The 16,577-nt window shown below is 36.4% G+C and overlaps 1 pseudogene; it reads left to right on the top strand.

Annotated features, from left to right (window-relative positions):
• Positions 1-16,137, top strand: part of LOC117038694 (heme-binding protein 1-like) — a 103,419-nt pseudogene extending 87,282 nt beyond the window's left edge.
• The last annotated feature ends 440 nt before the right edge of the window (positions 16,138-16,577 follow it).

Here is a 16,577-nt window from a genome sequence, read left to right on the forward strand (position 1 = left end):
AGCTGATAACAACTTCAATCACATACAAAAGCTCTACACTTTTATTCCCTCCTATATTTCATGTTTTTGATGTCACAGTTTACATTTGTTATATTGTGTAACCATTAACAAATTATTGTAGTCATAGTTATTTTTAATACCTTTGTCTTTTAAAGTTTATGCTAGAGTTATAATTGTTTATACACCACCATTATAATATTAGTTTTCTGAGTTTAACTACATATTTACCTTTACCGGTGAGTTTTATAGTTTAATATATTTTCATTTTACTAGTTAGCATCCTTTTCTTTCAGGTTGGAAAACACCCTTTAACATTTATTTTAAAACAATCTAGGGATCAATAACTCCTTCAGCTTTTCTTTTTCCAGAAATGTCTTTATCTCTCCTTCAGTTCTGAAGGATAGCTTTGCCAGGTAAAGTATTCTTAGTTGGCAGTTTGTTTGTTTTGTGTGTTTTTTTGTTTGTTTGTTTATTTTTTAATTTCAGCACATTAAATATATCATCACATTCTCTCCTGAACTGCACAGTTTTTGCTGAAAAATTCACAGATAGCCTATGGAAGTTCCCTTGTATATGACAAAACTCATTACTCTTGCTGCTTCCAAGACTCCCGCTGTCTTTAATTTTTGATAGTTTGAGTACAAAGTGTCTCTCTGAAGTTTTCTTTGTGTTAAACCTGATGGGAGATAGTTGAGTTCATATCCTTTTCCAGATTTGAAAAGTTTTTAGCCATTATTTTTTTTGATAAGTTTTATACCCCTTCTGGGAATTACATAATTATGATGTTTTCTCTCTTGATAGTATTCCATAAATCCTAGACTTTCTTTATTCCTTTCCACTTTTTTTCCTTCTTCTGCTTGGATAATTTCAAGGGACTTATTTTTCAGTCTGCTTATTATTTCTTCTGCTTGATTGAGTCTGCTGTTGAAGCTTCCTATTGCATTTTTTTAGTTTAGTCATTGTATTATTTAGCTTGAAAATTTTTGTTTGAATCTTTCTGTTTTTATCTCTTGGTTGAACTTCTCAATTTGTTCTTTTAAAATTGTTTTTCTGATTTTTTAAAATTACTTTCCTTTGTTCTCTTATAGTTCTCTTCTTGAACAATTATTCTGAGTTTTTTGTAAGGCAAATCATGGATCTTCATTTCTTTGGGGTTGGTTACTGGAAGTTTATTGTGCTCCTTTGGTGGTGTCATGTTTTCCTGATTTTTTATGATCCTTGTAGCCTTGTATAGATGTCTGAGCATTTGAAGAAGCAGTCATATCTTCCAGATTTTATGGACTATCTGTGGTATGGCAAGATCTGCACCTTCAAGGGGAGGTGGATCACATTGTGGTGCTGGATCTATGGGCACAGGAAACAAAGTATGGGGACATAGGGCAGCTCTGAGTCCAGGGGGCACAGTGTCTCATTGGCTCAGGCGTCTGCAGCCTGCAACACCAAGAAATGCATGATCTTTGGCAGTTAGAGCTACAGGGATTCATGGAGGTTGTAAGCAATATTTTGGGCCTTAGTGGGACTTCTAGGTCCAGTAGCAAGGGACTGGGGCAGGCAGCAGTGGTGGCCAGGATACATGGTGTGCATATGCTTAGGCAGGTGCCACCTGCAGGTGTGTGTGTGTGTGGCATTAGTGGCCAGCTACAAGCACATGTATGGTGGCAAGGGCCAGGGCCAGCAGTGGCTGCTGGGGTCAGAGCTGATGGTGTGCTGGTGCATGGCTGCAGGGGCCAGCCATAGGTATACATGTGGTGACAGGGATCAGGGCCAGCTGCATAGTGGCCAAGCTGGGTCCAGAACTGGCTCAGGCAGATCTAGTGAAGGGAATGAGGGATTCAGGCAGTTGAAGTATGCAAAGACAAAAACCTGAGGGGGCCCAGAGTGAAAGCTACAGAGGGTCTGTAGTGGCTGTGCTGTTTGTTGGTTTCCTTTGCAGTGAAATTTACTAGGGTTCTCTGCGGAGCAGGATGTTGGGGTCCACAAGAGCAAACACCGCAGGTCCTCAATAGTAAAAACTTTGGGGAGTTCATGGCATCCATGAGGGCTGTTGCATTCCTCAGAAGCAAAAGTTGCTGGAGTCTTCTGTACAGCAGGCTACTGGGACCACTGTTGCTCCTGACATATGTTGATAATTGGTAGCCCCTGCCTTCTTTGTTCCTAGCCATCTCTAGATATCTCAGCAATGCTGGTCTCCCCAGTGACCTGGGTGGGGTGAAACTGAAGCAGGTCCTTTATGAAGTGTCCCCAAAATTTGGGCAATTTGGTTGTTCAACATTCTCTCTCATGCTGGAGAGTTCCCTCTTGGTAGTGAGCCAGCCTAGGGGATGGGATGATGCAGGCAAAAATGAAACTGTTTTTGTACCCTTTTTGCGCAGCTATTCTTGAGATTCTGCTCCACTGTGTTGCTGCAGCTTCTTACCTGGACTCCTGAGCTCTCCTAGTGCCATTTTTATTTGTGGATAACTCTGTAATTATTGTTTTTGTTGTTGTTGTTGGGAGGATATGGAGGGTAGGGTTTCCTATTCTGCCATCCTGCTGACACCCATTTTTTTTTTCTGCAGTTAAAAATACTTCTGAGGTTTTTTTTCTTTTGTTTTGTTCTGTCTTTGACCTATGGATTATTTAGAACTTTTTGTTTAATTTCCAAATATTTGTGGAGTTTCCAAGTTTCCTTCTGTTGTTGAAATCTAATTAAACTTCATTGTGACCAGAGAACATAATTTATATGATTTTAATCTTTTAAAATTTATTCAGAATTTTTTTTTATGGTCTGGTATATGCTCCATCCTGGAGAACTTTCCATGTGTACTTGAAAATAATGTGGATTCTGCTGTTTTAAAGTTCAGTGGTCTATAGATATCTGTTAGGTCATTTTGATTTATAGTGTTGTTGAAGTCTTGTATATCCTTGGTGATATCCTAGTTAGTAGGTCTGTCCATTATTAAGAGTGGAGTATAGACGTTTCCAACTGTTATTGTTGGATTGTCTATTTCTCCTTTCACTTGTATCAGTTTTTGCTTAATTTATTTTTCAGGCTATATTACTTGGTGCATATGTTATCTCTTCCTGCTGAATTTTTTGTCATAAAATTTATCTTTTTGTCTTTGATAATATATATATTTTTAAATCTTAATGTCTATTTTGTTTGATATTAGTGTAGTTCCCCAGCCCTCTTGATGTTAGTTTGCATGATCTTTTTCCATCTTTTTACTTAAAACATTTTGTGTCTGACAGTCTAAAGTGTGTCTCTTTCAACTATAAAACATATACTAATAAATGTTGTCTTTTTATCCAGCCTAATAGCCTCTGCCTTTCAATTGGAGTGTTTAATCCCCTTGACATTTAATGTAATTTTTGATATGGTAGGATTTACAACATCTGTGATTTTGTTTGTGTCTGAGTCTTTTGTTCCTCTGTTCCTCTGTATACTTTCTAGTATACCACTTAAAATTATTTAATTCTCTTTTTGTTATACTTTTGAGTTATTTTCTTAGTGGCTGCTCTGGAAATTATAAAACGTATCTTAATTTAAGGAAATCTACTCTGGATTACTGTTAATTTAATTTCAATAGTACATAGAAGCTTTGCTCCAACATAGTTCTCCCCCTTCCTTTGTGCTACTATTGTCATAAAAATGATGTCTTTTACATAATAAGTCTACCAGTTCATTTTTACAATTATTGTTTTATGTAATTGTTATTTAATCAGAAGAAGAAAAGAATTTTAAAATGTTTACTGTCTTTTATATTTACCTATGTAAATACTTTTGCCAGTGTGTTTTCCTTCTTTATGTGGATCTGAGTTACTATCTATGTCCTTTTTTATCAGTCTGAAATACCATATTTTTGGTATGTGATGAGTCTTTTTCTCTTGGTGCTTTCAAAACTTTCTTTTTGTCTTTGACTGTTAACCATTTGATTATGATGTATCTAGGTAGGTGTTTTTTAGTTTATCTTATTTGGAATTTGTTCAGCCACTTAGATGTGTAGATTAATGATTTTCATAAGTTTTGAAAAAAATTTTCCAATTATTCAAATATTTTTTCTGTCTCTTTCTCTCACCCTCTCTTTCTGGGACTCTCATTATGCATATTTTTGTTTACCTATTTGTGTCCTATAACTCTTTGATGATGCTCTGTTTTCTTTTCCCTTTTTGTTCCTCAGATTGGCTATGGACCGATCCTCAAACTTGTTGATTCTTTCTTCTACCATCTCAACTCTATTGCTGAGTCCATCTGGTGAACCTTTTAGTTATTTTACTTTTAATTCCAAAGTTTATATTTGAATATTTTTAAAAAATATATTTCTATGTCTTTATTAATGTTATTTGGTAAGACATAGTTGCCATGGTTTACTTTTATTCTTTCCAGTAGTTTCTTGTAGTTCTTTGAACGTATTTCAAAACCTGATTTAAAGTCTACTAAGTCCAATATCTGGACACCCTCAGGGGCATTTTTTTATTGACTGTTTACCCCTCTTGTATTAACCATACTTTCCCATATTTTTGCATGTCTCATAACTTTGTTGAAAATGAAAATATTTAAAAATATATGAAGTAACTTTGGAATCAAATTCCTCTCTCCCAGTATGTTTAGCTGCTCTTGGATAATGTATGTCCTTTATTGTGTAGCCACTGAATTCTTTGCCTGCTCATTTTTATTTTTTTCACTTTTAAGCCTGGATTCCAAGAGTTCCTCCCGAGATCATCATTGTTTAATGGTCCAGTGATGATCACTGAAAACATTTCTTTAAATATATTCACCTAGTTTGTCTTCAACGTTTTGCCAAGGAGATTTCTGTGTGAAAATATACCCTCACATTTTAGGCATTTCAGAAGTCAGGTTTAGCTTTCATTTCCTGCTTCTGTAGGGCCTCAGAATCGCCCAGAAGAGAGTAACTGAGGCCCACTCTTTCCCAGTTCTTTCTGGGCATAACGAGAATTCTGTGCATATGCATAGCCTTCTAGATATTCATGAAGATGTCAGAAATTTATAAAGTAAATTATGGTCAACTTGTTCCTAGGTTTTTATTTTAAATCTTTGGCCAGTCTCTTGTTTGACCCAACTGATATCAGACTTATGTAGCTGTGAGGTTAACAATTCCAGTGGGTTGCTATTGTTTTTCGTAGTGCCTTGGGGATAGGGTTTTTTTCTGCAGAGCTGGGCTCTGAGTCAGATTGAATAAGGACTAATACTCTGGGATCAGGGATTTTCTAGTGGGCTGCAAGCTTGGTCAAAAAATTGACTGTGCTCTGGAGATGGGACTTTTAACAACATTCTAAACAGATCAGTCTCCTTTATTGGATGTAACGATGTCAGTTTTCCATGGCTTCTGCTCCATGGATCTAGGGAGGGGACATAAAATCAGCCACAACCCTGAGGTAGCCACAGACATGACTGTTCTTGCCAGATTCAGTAGTCTTTCTTGAATAAACATTTTCCAATTTTTTCTGTGCCTTTCACTATTCATAAAGTTCTAAAGTTACTGGTATTGATAAATTTACCATTATTTTTGTTGATTTTGTTAGGGAAACAGATTCACTGAGATTCTTACTTTATCATTGCAGAAGTTTAACCTGCCGGTTCTTTTTACCATTAAGGATTAAAGACCATTTGTGGTTCCTTTTTTGAGGAGACAGTTAAATAAAAGACCCATTTCTTCACTCATGTGGAAAAAAAATCAAGAAATGCTATGTAAAGCATCTTTCTAAATAAAATTATAACTTTACACAATCTGGTGGTACTTTTCAGTATCTTAAATATAATATCTGTTATTAAATCTCTGATAATTTGTGAAAACTCTTGGAAGAGTTACATTGATAGCAGGGATGTAATCTTTCAAAAAGCTTGGGATTATATTGAAAAAATGTAAGTGACTTAACCTTAAGAGTGTTAACTCAAATTATGAAAAGGTAGTACTTTACATTACCACTTTTCTCAAGGAAATGTTATGACAAATATAAGTATTCATGACAACAAAATATATTCCACATTTAATATATATTTGTCGGACTGCTAGGGCTCGGTTTATGGCCCACAGGTCTGAGGGGACAGCATATAACATGGCTGAACACAATGCTCACGGCAGAGACCTCCGAGCAAAGACTGAGGGAAGAAGGCTGTAAACAGTGGTTTACACCCTCACTGCCACAGAGAATGGAAGACTTAGGCACTGAGACTAGCCAACCCCTCCCAACCCTCCCAGAGTAGGGCCCGCCCCAACCTACCCAGTGCTAGAAACAGAAGAGTAGCAGTGTCAGATCAAAAGAACAGAATATTTGTAGTTCTGAGAACTATGGTCCACAGACACAGATTCACAGCCCAACTACTTCTGGCAAAGGGGAGGGAGCCGGGAAGCAGGACCGGCTGTGGTGGTGGTTGCCACCATTGCTCTGGGCCAACTATCACAACCCACTTGCACATGTCCCCTCCCATCTGGGTGGATACCTGCAGGAGTAAACAGAACTGCTGAAACACACGGGCTCTGAATCTGGTGCAGAAAGAGCCTTGGAACTTCAAAATCTCTCCGCATCCCCACAGGGACACGGTGCCCTGTGACCCAGGAGAACTGTTAACAGAGGAGAAGCCCACCTTCCAGGGAATCCCCCCATTATATGAGAAGCTGCAATAGTGCAGAGAAAATATAAAACTATGGTGTGAGAGAGAAAGAAAGGCTGCAGTCAGAGAGAAAATAAAACATTCTGCAAACACGTACTGGAAAACAAAAGAAAGACCTCTTCCTATCAACCTGTTGCAGAACCCACTCCTGTAGATGTCTAGGAAGAGAAATAATAAATCATTAATTGCCATGATGAACCAAGGCAACAAGACAGCTCAGAAAGAAAGTGAAAAGCCTCCAGAAAATTAACTTAAAGATATGAAAATGTGTGATGTAAATGACAGAGAATTCAAGATTGCATTTCTGAAAAAACTCAACGAGAAGCCAGAAAACACAGAGAGGCAGTTTAACAAACTCAGAAACACAATCAAAGAACAACATGAGCATTTTACGAAACAGACTGAAATTTTAAAAAAGAACCAAAAAGAATTTCTGGAGATTAAGAACACAATAGAAGAAATTAAGATGAAATAGTCACCTTAGGTAGTAGAGTTGAGCAGATGGAGGGAAAAATCAGTGACATTGAAGATAGAAACCTGGAAATGACACAGATGGAAGAAGAAAGAGACTTGAGACTTAAAAGAAATGAAAGAATTCTACAAGAACTTTCTGACTCCATCAGAAAGAGCAGTATACGAATAATGGGCATACCAGAAGGAGAAGAAAGAGAGAAGGGAACAGAGAATATATTCAAAGAAATAGTCAATGAGAACTTCCCAAACCTGTGGAAAGAACTGGATCCTCGAATCCAAGAAGCAAATAGAACACCAAATTACCTCAACCCCAACATGCCTTTTCCAAAGCACATTATATTGAAGTTGTCAAAAATCAACAACAAAGAGAGAATACTCAAAGCAGCCAGGGAAAAGAAGATGGTAACCTACAAAGGAAAGCCCATTACAGTATCATCAGATTTCTCAGCAGAAACTCTACAAGCCAGGAGGGAGTGGACCCAAATATTCAAACAACTGAAAGAGAGAAATTATAAGCTAAGAATAATATACCCAGCAGGAGGAATAAAGACCTTTCCAGACATACAGAAGCTGAGGGAATTTTCGAATACACGACCTACACTACAAGAAATACTAAAGGAGGCTATTCGACGACCATCAACAGGAACAATTTCTGGCAACCAAAATATAAAAAGGGGGAGAATAAAGACATGAACTGGAATATGGGAATGGAGAAAGTAGGCCTGCTGAAGAAAATGGAATACTCTAAATATCAAACTTTCCTTTACATGAATTTCAGGGTAACCACTCAAAAAAAAAAAAAAAATCCAGAACTGAAATATATATTGTAATGAAAAAAGAAACAGAGGGAGACATAGAATACCACCACACAGAAATAATAGACGACAACATTGTAAAGAAACAATGGAGACACAGTCTTACCAGAAAACTAAAGATAGAATGATAGTAAATCCTCACATATCAATAATCACCCTAAATGTAAATAGACTGAACTCACCAATAAAAAGGCACAGAGTAGCAGATTGGATCAAAAAACTAAACCCAACCATATGCTGTCTCCAAGAGACACATCTCAGCTACAAGGACAAGCATAGACTCAAAGTGAAAGGGTGGAAATTGACACTCCAAGCAAATGGTATCCAGAGAAAATCAGGTGTAGCTATACTGATATCAGATGAAACAGACTTCAGGGTAATAAAGGTAAAAAGAGACAAGATGGACATTTCATAATGGTAAAGGAGACTACACAACAAGAAGACATAACAGTCATCAATGTTGAGGCCCCAAATCAGGGAGCACAAAAATATACCAATCAACTACTAATAGAACTAAAGGGAGAAATTGACCAAAACACAATTATACTAGGGGACCTAAATACATCACTGACAGCTGTGGATAGATCATCCAAACAGAAAATAAATAACTAATAGCAGCCCCAAATGACAGATTAGATGAAATGGTCATAATTGACATATATAGAGCACTTCATCCTAAAACATCAGACTATACAATTTTTCCTAGTGTACATGGAACATTCTCAAGGATAGACAATACATTGGGACATAAAATCAACCTCAGCAAATTTAAGAAGATTGAAATCATACCAAGCATATTCTCTGATCACAAGGCTTTGGAATTGGATATGAACTGCAAAAAGAAAGCAGGAAAAAACACAAATACATGGAGATTAAACAACATACTTTTAAAAAATGACTGGGTCAAAGAAGAAATTAGAGGAGAGATAAAAAGATACATAGAAACAAATAAGAATGAAAATACATCCTACCAAAATTTGTGGGATTCAGCGAAAGCAGTTTTAAGAGGGAAATTTATATTATAACAGGCCTATCTCAAGAAACAAGAAAACTTCCAAATAAATAACTTCACGTTACACCTTAAAGAACTACAAAAAGAAGAACAAATGAAACCCAAGGTCAGCAGAAGAAACAAAATAATAAAAATCAGAGCAAAACTAAATGAAATAGGAAACAAAAAGACAATAGAAAAAATTAATGTGACAAAGAACTGGTTCTATGAGAGGTTTAAGAAAATTGACATACCTTTGGCTAGGCTCACTAAAATAAAAAGAGAGAAGACACTAATAAACAAAATCAGAAATGAAAAAGTGGACGTTATCACGGATGCCACAGAAATGCAAAGGATCATCCAAGAATACTATCAAGGACTATATGCGACCAAATTCAATAACCTAGAAGAAATGGACAAGTTCTGAGAAACATATAGCCTTCCTAGGATGAACCATGAAGAACTGGAAAATCTAAACAGACCGATCACCAGTAACAAAATTGAATCAGTCATCCAAAACCATCCCAAAAGCACAAGTCCGGGACCAGATGGCTTCACTAGTGAATTCTACCAAACCTTCAAAGAGGATCTAACACCAATCCTGCTCAAACTCTTCCAAAAAATTGAAGAAGAATCAGTACTCCCTAACTCATTTTATGAGGCCAACGTTACCCTGATACCAAAACCTGGTAAGGACAACACAAAAAAAGAGAACTACAGACCAATATCTTTCATGAATACAGACTTAAAAATCCTTAACAAAATTCTAGCAAATAGAATACAACAATGCATTAAAAAGATTATTCATCACGACCAAGTGGGGTTCATCCCCGGGGAATAGGATGGTTCGACATTCGCAAATCCATCAATGTGATACATCACATAAACAAAATAAAGGACAAAAATCATATGATTTTATCAACTGATGCAGAAAAAGCTTCTGACAAGATACAACATCCATTTATGATTAAAACACTTAATAAAACAGGTATACAAGGAAAATACCTTAACATAATAAAGGCCATATATGACAAGCCCTCAGCTAATCTCATAATTAATGGTGAAAAACTGAAGCCTTTTGCTCTACGTTCAGGAACACGACAGGGCTGTCCCCCTATCACCTCTGCATTTCAACATAGTGTTGGAAGTCCTTGCCAGAGCAATCAGGCAAGAGAAAGAAATTAAAGCAATCCAAATTGGGAATGAAGAAGTTAAATTGTCACTCTTTGCAGATGACATGAGGCTACATATAGAAAACCCTAAAGACTCCACCAAAAAGCTATTAGAAATAATCAACGAATACAGTCAAGTTGCTGGCTACAAAATCAACGTACGAAAGTCTATTGCATTCCTATATATTAACAATGAAATCTCAGAAAAAGAAATTTAAAAAAAAATCCTTTTGCAGTTGCAGCAAAAAGAACAAAATACCTACGAATAATCTAACCAAGGAGTTGAAAGACCTATATACTGAAAACTGCAACACATTTTTAAAAGAAATTGAAGACGACACAAGGAAATGGAAAGACATTCCATGTTCATGGATTGGAAGATTCAACATAGTTAAAATGACCATATTACTGAGAGCAATATACATTTTTAATACAATCCCCATCAAAATCCCAATGGCATTTTTTAAAGAAATAGAACAAAAAATCATCAGATTTCTTTGGATCCACAAAAGACCCTGAATAGCCAAAACAATCTTAAGAAAAAAACAACAATAGTCAGGGTATCACACTTCCTGACTTCAGCTTGTACTCCAGGGCAACAATAATCAAAACAGCATGGGATTGGCAGAAAAACAGACATGTAGACCAATGGAATAGAACTGAGAAATCAGAAATAAAACCACATAAATATGGACAGATAATTTTTGACAAAGAAGCAAAAAACATATAATGGAGAAAAGACAGCCTCTTCAACAAATGGTGTGGGCAGAATTGGAAAGCCACGTGCAAAAGAATGAAACTGGACTGCTATTTGTCACCATGTACCAAAATTAATTCAAAATGGATCAAAGACTTAAGCATAAGACCTGAAACAATAAACTGCATAGAAGAAAACATAGGTACTAAACTTATGGACCTTGGGTTCAAAGAGCATTTTATGAATTTGACTCCAAGGCAAGGGAAGTAAAAGCTAAAATAAATGAATGAGACTATATCAAACTTAAAAGCTTCTGCACAGCAAAAGAAACCATTGACAAAACCAACTGAATGGGAGAAGATTTTTGCAAACAGTTCCTCCGATAAGGGGCTAATAGACAAAATATACAAGGAACTCATGAAACTCAACAACAGAAAAACAAACTACCCAATTGAAAAATGGGCAGAAGACCTGAAAAGACATTTCTCCAAAGAGGACATACAAATTGCAAATAGACATATGAAAAAATGCTCAACATCACTAATCATCAGAGAAATGCAAATAAAAACCACAATGAGATATCACCTCACCCCAGTCAGAATGGCTATCATCAACAAGACAAATAGTAACAAGTGTTGGAGAGGCTGTGGAGAAAAAGGAACCCTCATCCACTGTTGGTGGGAATGCAGAGTGGTGCAGCCGTTATGGAAGGCAGTGTGGATGTTCCTCAAAAAATTACGAATAGAATTACCATATGACCCAGCAATCCCTCTCCTGGGTATTTACCCAAAAAATCTGAAAACATTTATACATAAAGACATGTGTGCTCCAATGTTGATTGCAGCTTTGTTTACGGTGGCTAATATATGGAAACAACCAAAATGTCCTTCGATAGATGAATGGATAAAGAAGTTGTGGTATATATACACAATGGAATACTATTCGGCCGTAAGAAAAGATGATATGGGAACATTTGTGACAACATGGATGGATCTTGAGAGTATAATGCTAAGCGCAATAAGTCTGATAGAAAAAGCAGAGAACGATATGATTTCACTGATATGTGGTATGTAAACCGAAAATAACAAAAGAACAAGACAAACAAATGAGAAACAAAAACTCATAGACAGACAATAGTTTAGTGGTTACCAGAGGGTAAGTGGGGAGAGGGGTGGTAGATGAGGGTAAGGGGGATCAAATATATGGTGAAGGAAGGAGAACTGACTCTGGGTGGTGAACACACAATGGGATTTATAGATGATGTAATACAGAATTGTACACCTGAAATCTATTCAACTTTATTAACAATTTTCACCCCAATAAACTTGAATTAATATATATATATACACACACATATATATATGTAAACTTATATGTCAGTTTATATGCAAAATTGATGTTTACAAATTTGCCTGTGGGGAGCAAAATCAGCCGTATATTTTGGTTAGAAAATTATAAACATTATTTTAGCACTTTTTATTTGAATAAAGAAAATTGTCTTTCTTAGTCTATAGTTGCCTGCATGTTTTCTTCATTGTGGAAGAACTTTTGTAAAGACTTACACTTAAGAATTCAAACTTGATAATTAATGATGATCAACAGAAAATTTTTGGCATAAATATCAGTAGGAGATTGTGTAACTCCTTCCTCTTTCAATTTCAAACCCTCCCAGCTGTATGAAACTTCCTCTGTAAATCCAGTTCAATTCACTTGAATGAAAAGGGATTTCTTTACATTTAAATTGCCAAAAATGTAAATAGTGTACAGAATACATGAGACCCTTGATTAGTTTTAATTTTATCATATTATATTATCTTCAAGGATTTAAACAAGTAAAATGAGTTAGTAAAGACCATAGAACATGGAGTTGGTCAGGGCCAGGGTCTGACGCTGTTGTGCCCTGTGATCTTGTGTATGTTGTTAACTGGAAATGAGGTCTTAAGCATGTCACTTTGCAGCTCTAAGACTTGTTACCTCATCTATTAAATGCACAGAATTATACCTCAAAGAGTAATCATTAATCAATTAGATAAAGTAGTAAAGTACCTGGCAAATTCATCACACATGCATTCTGAATAACAGGTGCCATAGTAGCTTTGCCCTCCAAAGAAGTTTCTATGCTTTAAAAGAAATAAACAGTTGTAGCTTATGAGCTTTTTATATCAGCAGTCAGAAGAGGGTTAAAAGTAACAAGAAATATCAGCTGACAGAAAGAGGAATTAGAATTAAATACATTGTAACTGAATGAACATAGTTTAAGGATAAGTAGGCTTTGTCCTGTCATTCTTTTCTGAAGATATTTTTCTATTATCAAATAGAGAGTTATTTTTAATGATGGCCACTGGTCAAGAAAAAAGGTTTAAATCTACAGCCTCTCCCCATGAGGACTGTATACTCCTTGAAGATGGATGTTTCTTCTGTATTCTCCAAAGTATCGTTATCTAGAAAGCACTCAGTAATTATATTTGTTGGAAATCAATCCAGTTAACATGTTTTGGAAAATGGCAATTTAAATTAGAGTGCACCTAAGGAATAGCAAAGTGAGACCCAGTATTGCTGGAAGTTACATTGCAAGTCTCACCTGGAAAATATAAGCTTTAGTTTAATTTTTAAAAATTGCCCTGGCTCTGACCTGTTTTGGCAATGAGGCTAAAGCAATTCATTAATGTGGTGTCAGTGATATATGTGAAACAAAGTGCATATGATTATGACAAAACAGACTGATGTAAAATACTTTTTTCAAAAATAATAATTATTAAATACGTTACAAAAAATTAGAATTACAGCAGAAGATTATTCTGTGCAAGAAAGTCAACTTAAATGAGTGCACCCAAAACTTCTTTATTACTTTTAACATCAGATTTCTCCCTGATGTCTCATAAACAGTCTTATAATTATTAGTCTAAATTCACTGGGCAGCAACAATAAATAAGTTATAATAATAATAAAAAGAGTTATAATCCCCAGCATTAAGTTTAATGGAATCCATACCCAATGGACTTACAGTATGTTCTTTTTTGAAATGGCATGCCAAATGCTTAATAATTACAAAAATAATCATCTAAATGATTAGTGAATTTTCTTTTCAGAATCAAATTTAAAAGTAGGTATAGAAAAATCATACTGTGAGAACATAATAATCTTTATTCAGTAGAGAGACATTGAATGGCCCTTTAATTTATTTTAGAAAGAAAGCTTCTGGACAAAGGAGGATCTGTACATGAAGACCATTCTTTGGAAAGGCAGGCACTTGTACCAGTAGTAATAATGGTGCTTTCCACTCCATATATCTAGATATTTTTAAAAAGTATTTTACCTGCCTCCATGGAGTAGCTTTTTGAAAAGCCATTCAAAGCTTGATGAAAAGTCAAGTGTAGGAACTGATGCTTTTCTTTTCTCCACTTTTCAGTGTTCAGTGTTTTTCAGCATTCATCAAAACCCAACATTCAAGAACTGTGAAAGAAATTGGCCATTTTCCATCCACTTATGCTATAGAGACACATGTAGGAGTGGTCTCAGTAAAAGCAGCTGCACATGGAAAGTTATTACTTAGGTTATTTAATTCTGGGAGAGATTTGTGATGTACATTTAATATACATATAATGTATAATTGTCACATATGTGTAAATGTTTGTAAATGCATGCAAGTGTGTGTATGAAGGTACACACAGATACACACATATATATATTCTATCTCATTTGTACAATGGAAATCCTTCTAACTATGCAAATCAAACAGTCAGTCTTTGAGGGTATGGAAAGTTAGAATACACCTTCTTTATTGGAGATCAGACCCAAAAGAGTGTGCTTGTTTAGTCTTAGGAAATAAATACCAGCTAATATGTTTCAGACTCTGCTAACTTCCTGGCTCCTAAATGTTGCCTGACAACTCTATCTGCTGCTGAACTTGACCTGTGAGTCCAGCCTGCCCCTCCTCCTTTACTAGATTGTCTGCCTGTTTCATAAGCAGCCTTTACCTTGTCCTCTCATTCATACATGACTCAGTTCCCTTACCCATTAGGTTTTCATTTCCTTAACCTTTTGTCCCTGTGTCTGGCATTTTTATTGTAACAGAGAACTGATTTTGTGTCTTTTTATGTCTTGATTACATTTGTCAGCAAACAATAGATTTATTGAACAAGCCAGGTCATACTCACTGAGGTGAAAAGCTTTGAGATTAAAATATTCTGTAGAAATTAAAACATTTTTATCCATTCAGTAGAAGAAAATGTAATTATCAAATATATAACAATACTAGCTACCATGTATTGAAGTTCTATATGGGAAGTACTTTATATGCTTTATCTCCTTTCATCTTTACAGAACCACATCAGTTACTATTGTCGTTTTCATGCAATTTACAGAAAGCCAAGGATCACACAGAGCATGTAGCTATCAAGTAATAAGGAAGGGATTCCAACTCAGATTTCTTTTCTGTCTCAAAGGTACTCTCCATAAAACTTATGGATCTGGAAAACAACTACCATGATATTTCATAGAGTACAAACCTTGTCAGTAAAATAAGGTAGAAGGTAAAAAAAAAAACCTTCAATTTTACGACCAAACGGGGGCTTTATGAACATGGTTAGTAAAATCACTCTTTATAGTTAACTATACCACTTTGTCCTTCCCACGGATCAATCTGAGATCAACAGTCCTTGAAGTCCATAAGAATTTAAGGAATAAAAATTACCTTTGCCCCTTTCTTGCTGCCAGTGCCGGTCACCCCGGTAACTCCCAGTTGCCCCAGCTGTCCCTGCACCCCGCGTCCACTAGTACATCTAGAGCAATGCGACCACATCACGTTGGGCATGATCAGGAATTCGCTGTTCGGAAGCATAGAGACATGGACTTGGCAGGTCCTGAGCAGTGGAGGCAAGAAGTGTCCAATAAGGGAAGGGGCTGTGAAGGTGGGAGGTTTGCCACAGTAGCAATGACAGATAAGTCTGTGCATGAGACTGTATAGGAAGAGACGCCCAAAGTCTCGAAGTATGTGGGAGGCACCAATGACAAAGGAATTGGGATCTGGATGACAGTTCCTGTTTTCTTTGCCGTGTTCCCCAGTGAAGACGGCTCTCTAAAGAGGAAACTGAGAGGCTGGTTCCAGATTCCAAACTAGTTTCAGAGCAACCTGCCAGTTCCCAGGGATGAGAGCATTAAGATGGATGAGAGGGACAGCATCACTATCTATTCCATGCAGTTCAGGGGTTATGCCAAGGAAGCTGCTATACTCTCGTATAGCTCCAACTGCCCAGCTGCTCACTGCCCTGGAGGGCACAGCAATCTACCAGACTGACATCTACTTCTGCACTGGGTATGACCCTCTGGTGAAGCGCCATGGACATCACAATGATGTCTGGCTGGTGAAGACATGAGTCAGTCACTGAGCCAGCACTTTTGGGATGTGTGCTTCTATGTCCAGTTACTGGGGCAGGCAGGAGGGAGCCGTGCTTCCAACTATGACTCCAGCTTAACCAACCTTCCTTCAAAGCTAGTTACTGCCAATTTTCTGAAATAAGCATGTTCCATTAAACAAGAATCTTTTTCTAACGGTGGGAAATAAAGCTGCTGAGATAGGCAGCATGCCTCTAATTGATTTAGGACATTCTGTGATATGCGTAGACCAGAAAAACCCCAGCAGCATTTTTCCAGCTACATTACTCATTCTTCAGTCTCAAAAAACTGATTTTTTAAAATTACTGAATCTGTAATTTTTTTTTTGAGGGAAAAATGTGATTTGTGTATGAGCTTTCATCTCTGATTCTTTTAAGAGCTTTGTCTAAAAAGAAACCAAAAATAAAGTTCTTTGACAAAA

The sequence above is a fragment of the Rhinolophus ferrumequinum genome, chromosome 19, assembly GCF_004115265.2.
Source record: "Rhinolophus ferrumequinum isolate MPI-CBG mRhiFer1 chromosome 19, mRhiFer1_v1.p, whole genome shotgun sequence".
In the NCBI taxonomy this organism is placed as follows: domain Eukaryota; kingdom Metazoa; phylum Chordata; class Mammalia; order Chiroptera; family Rhinolophidae; genus Rhinolophus; species Rhinolophus ferrumequinum.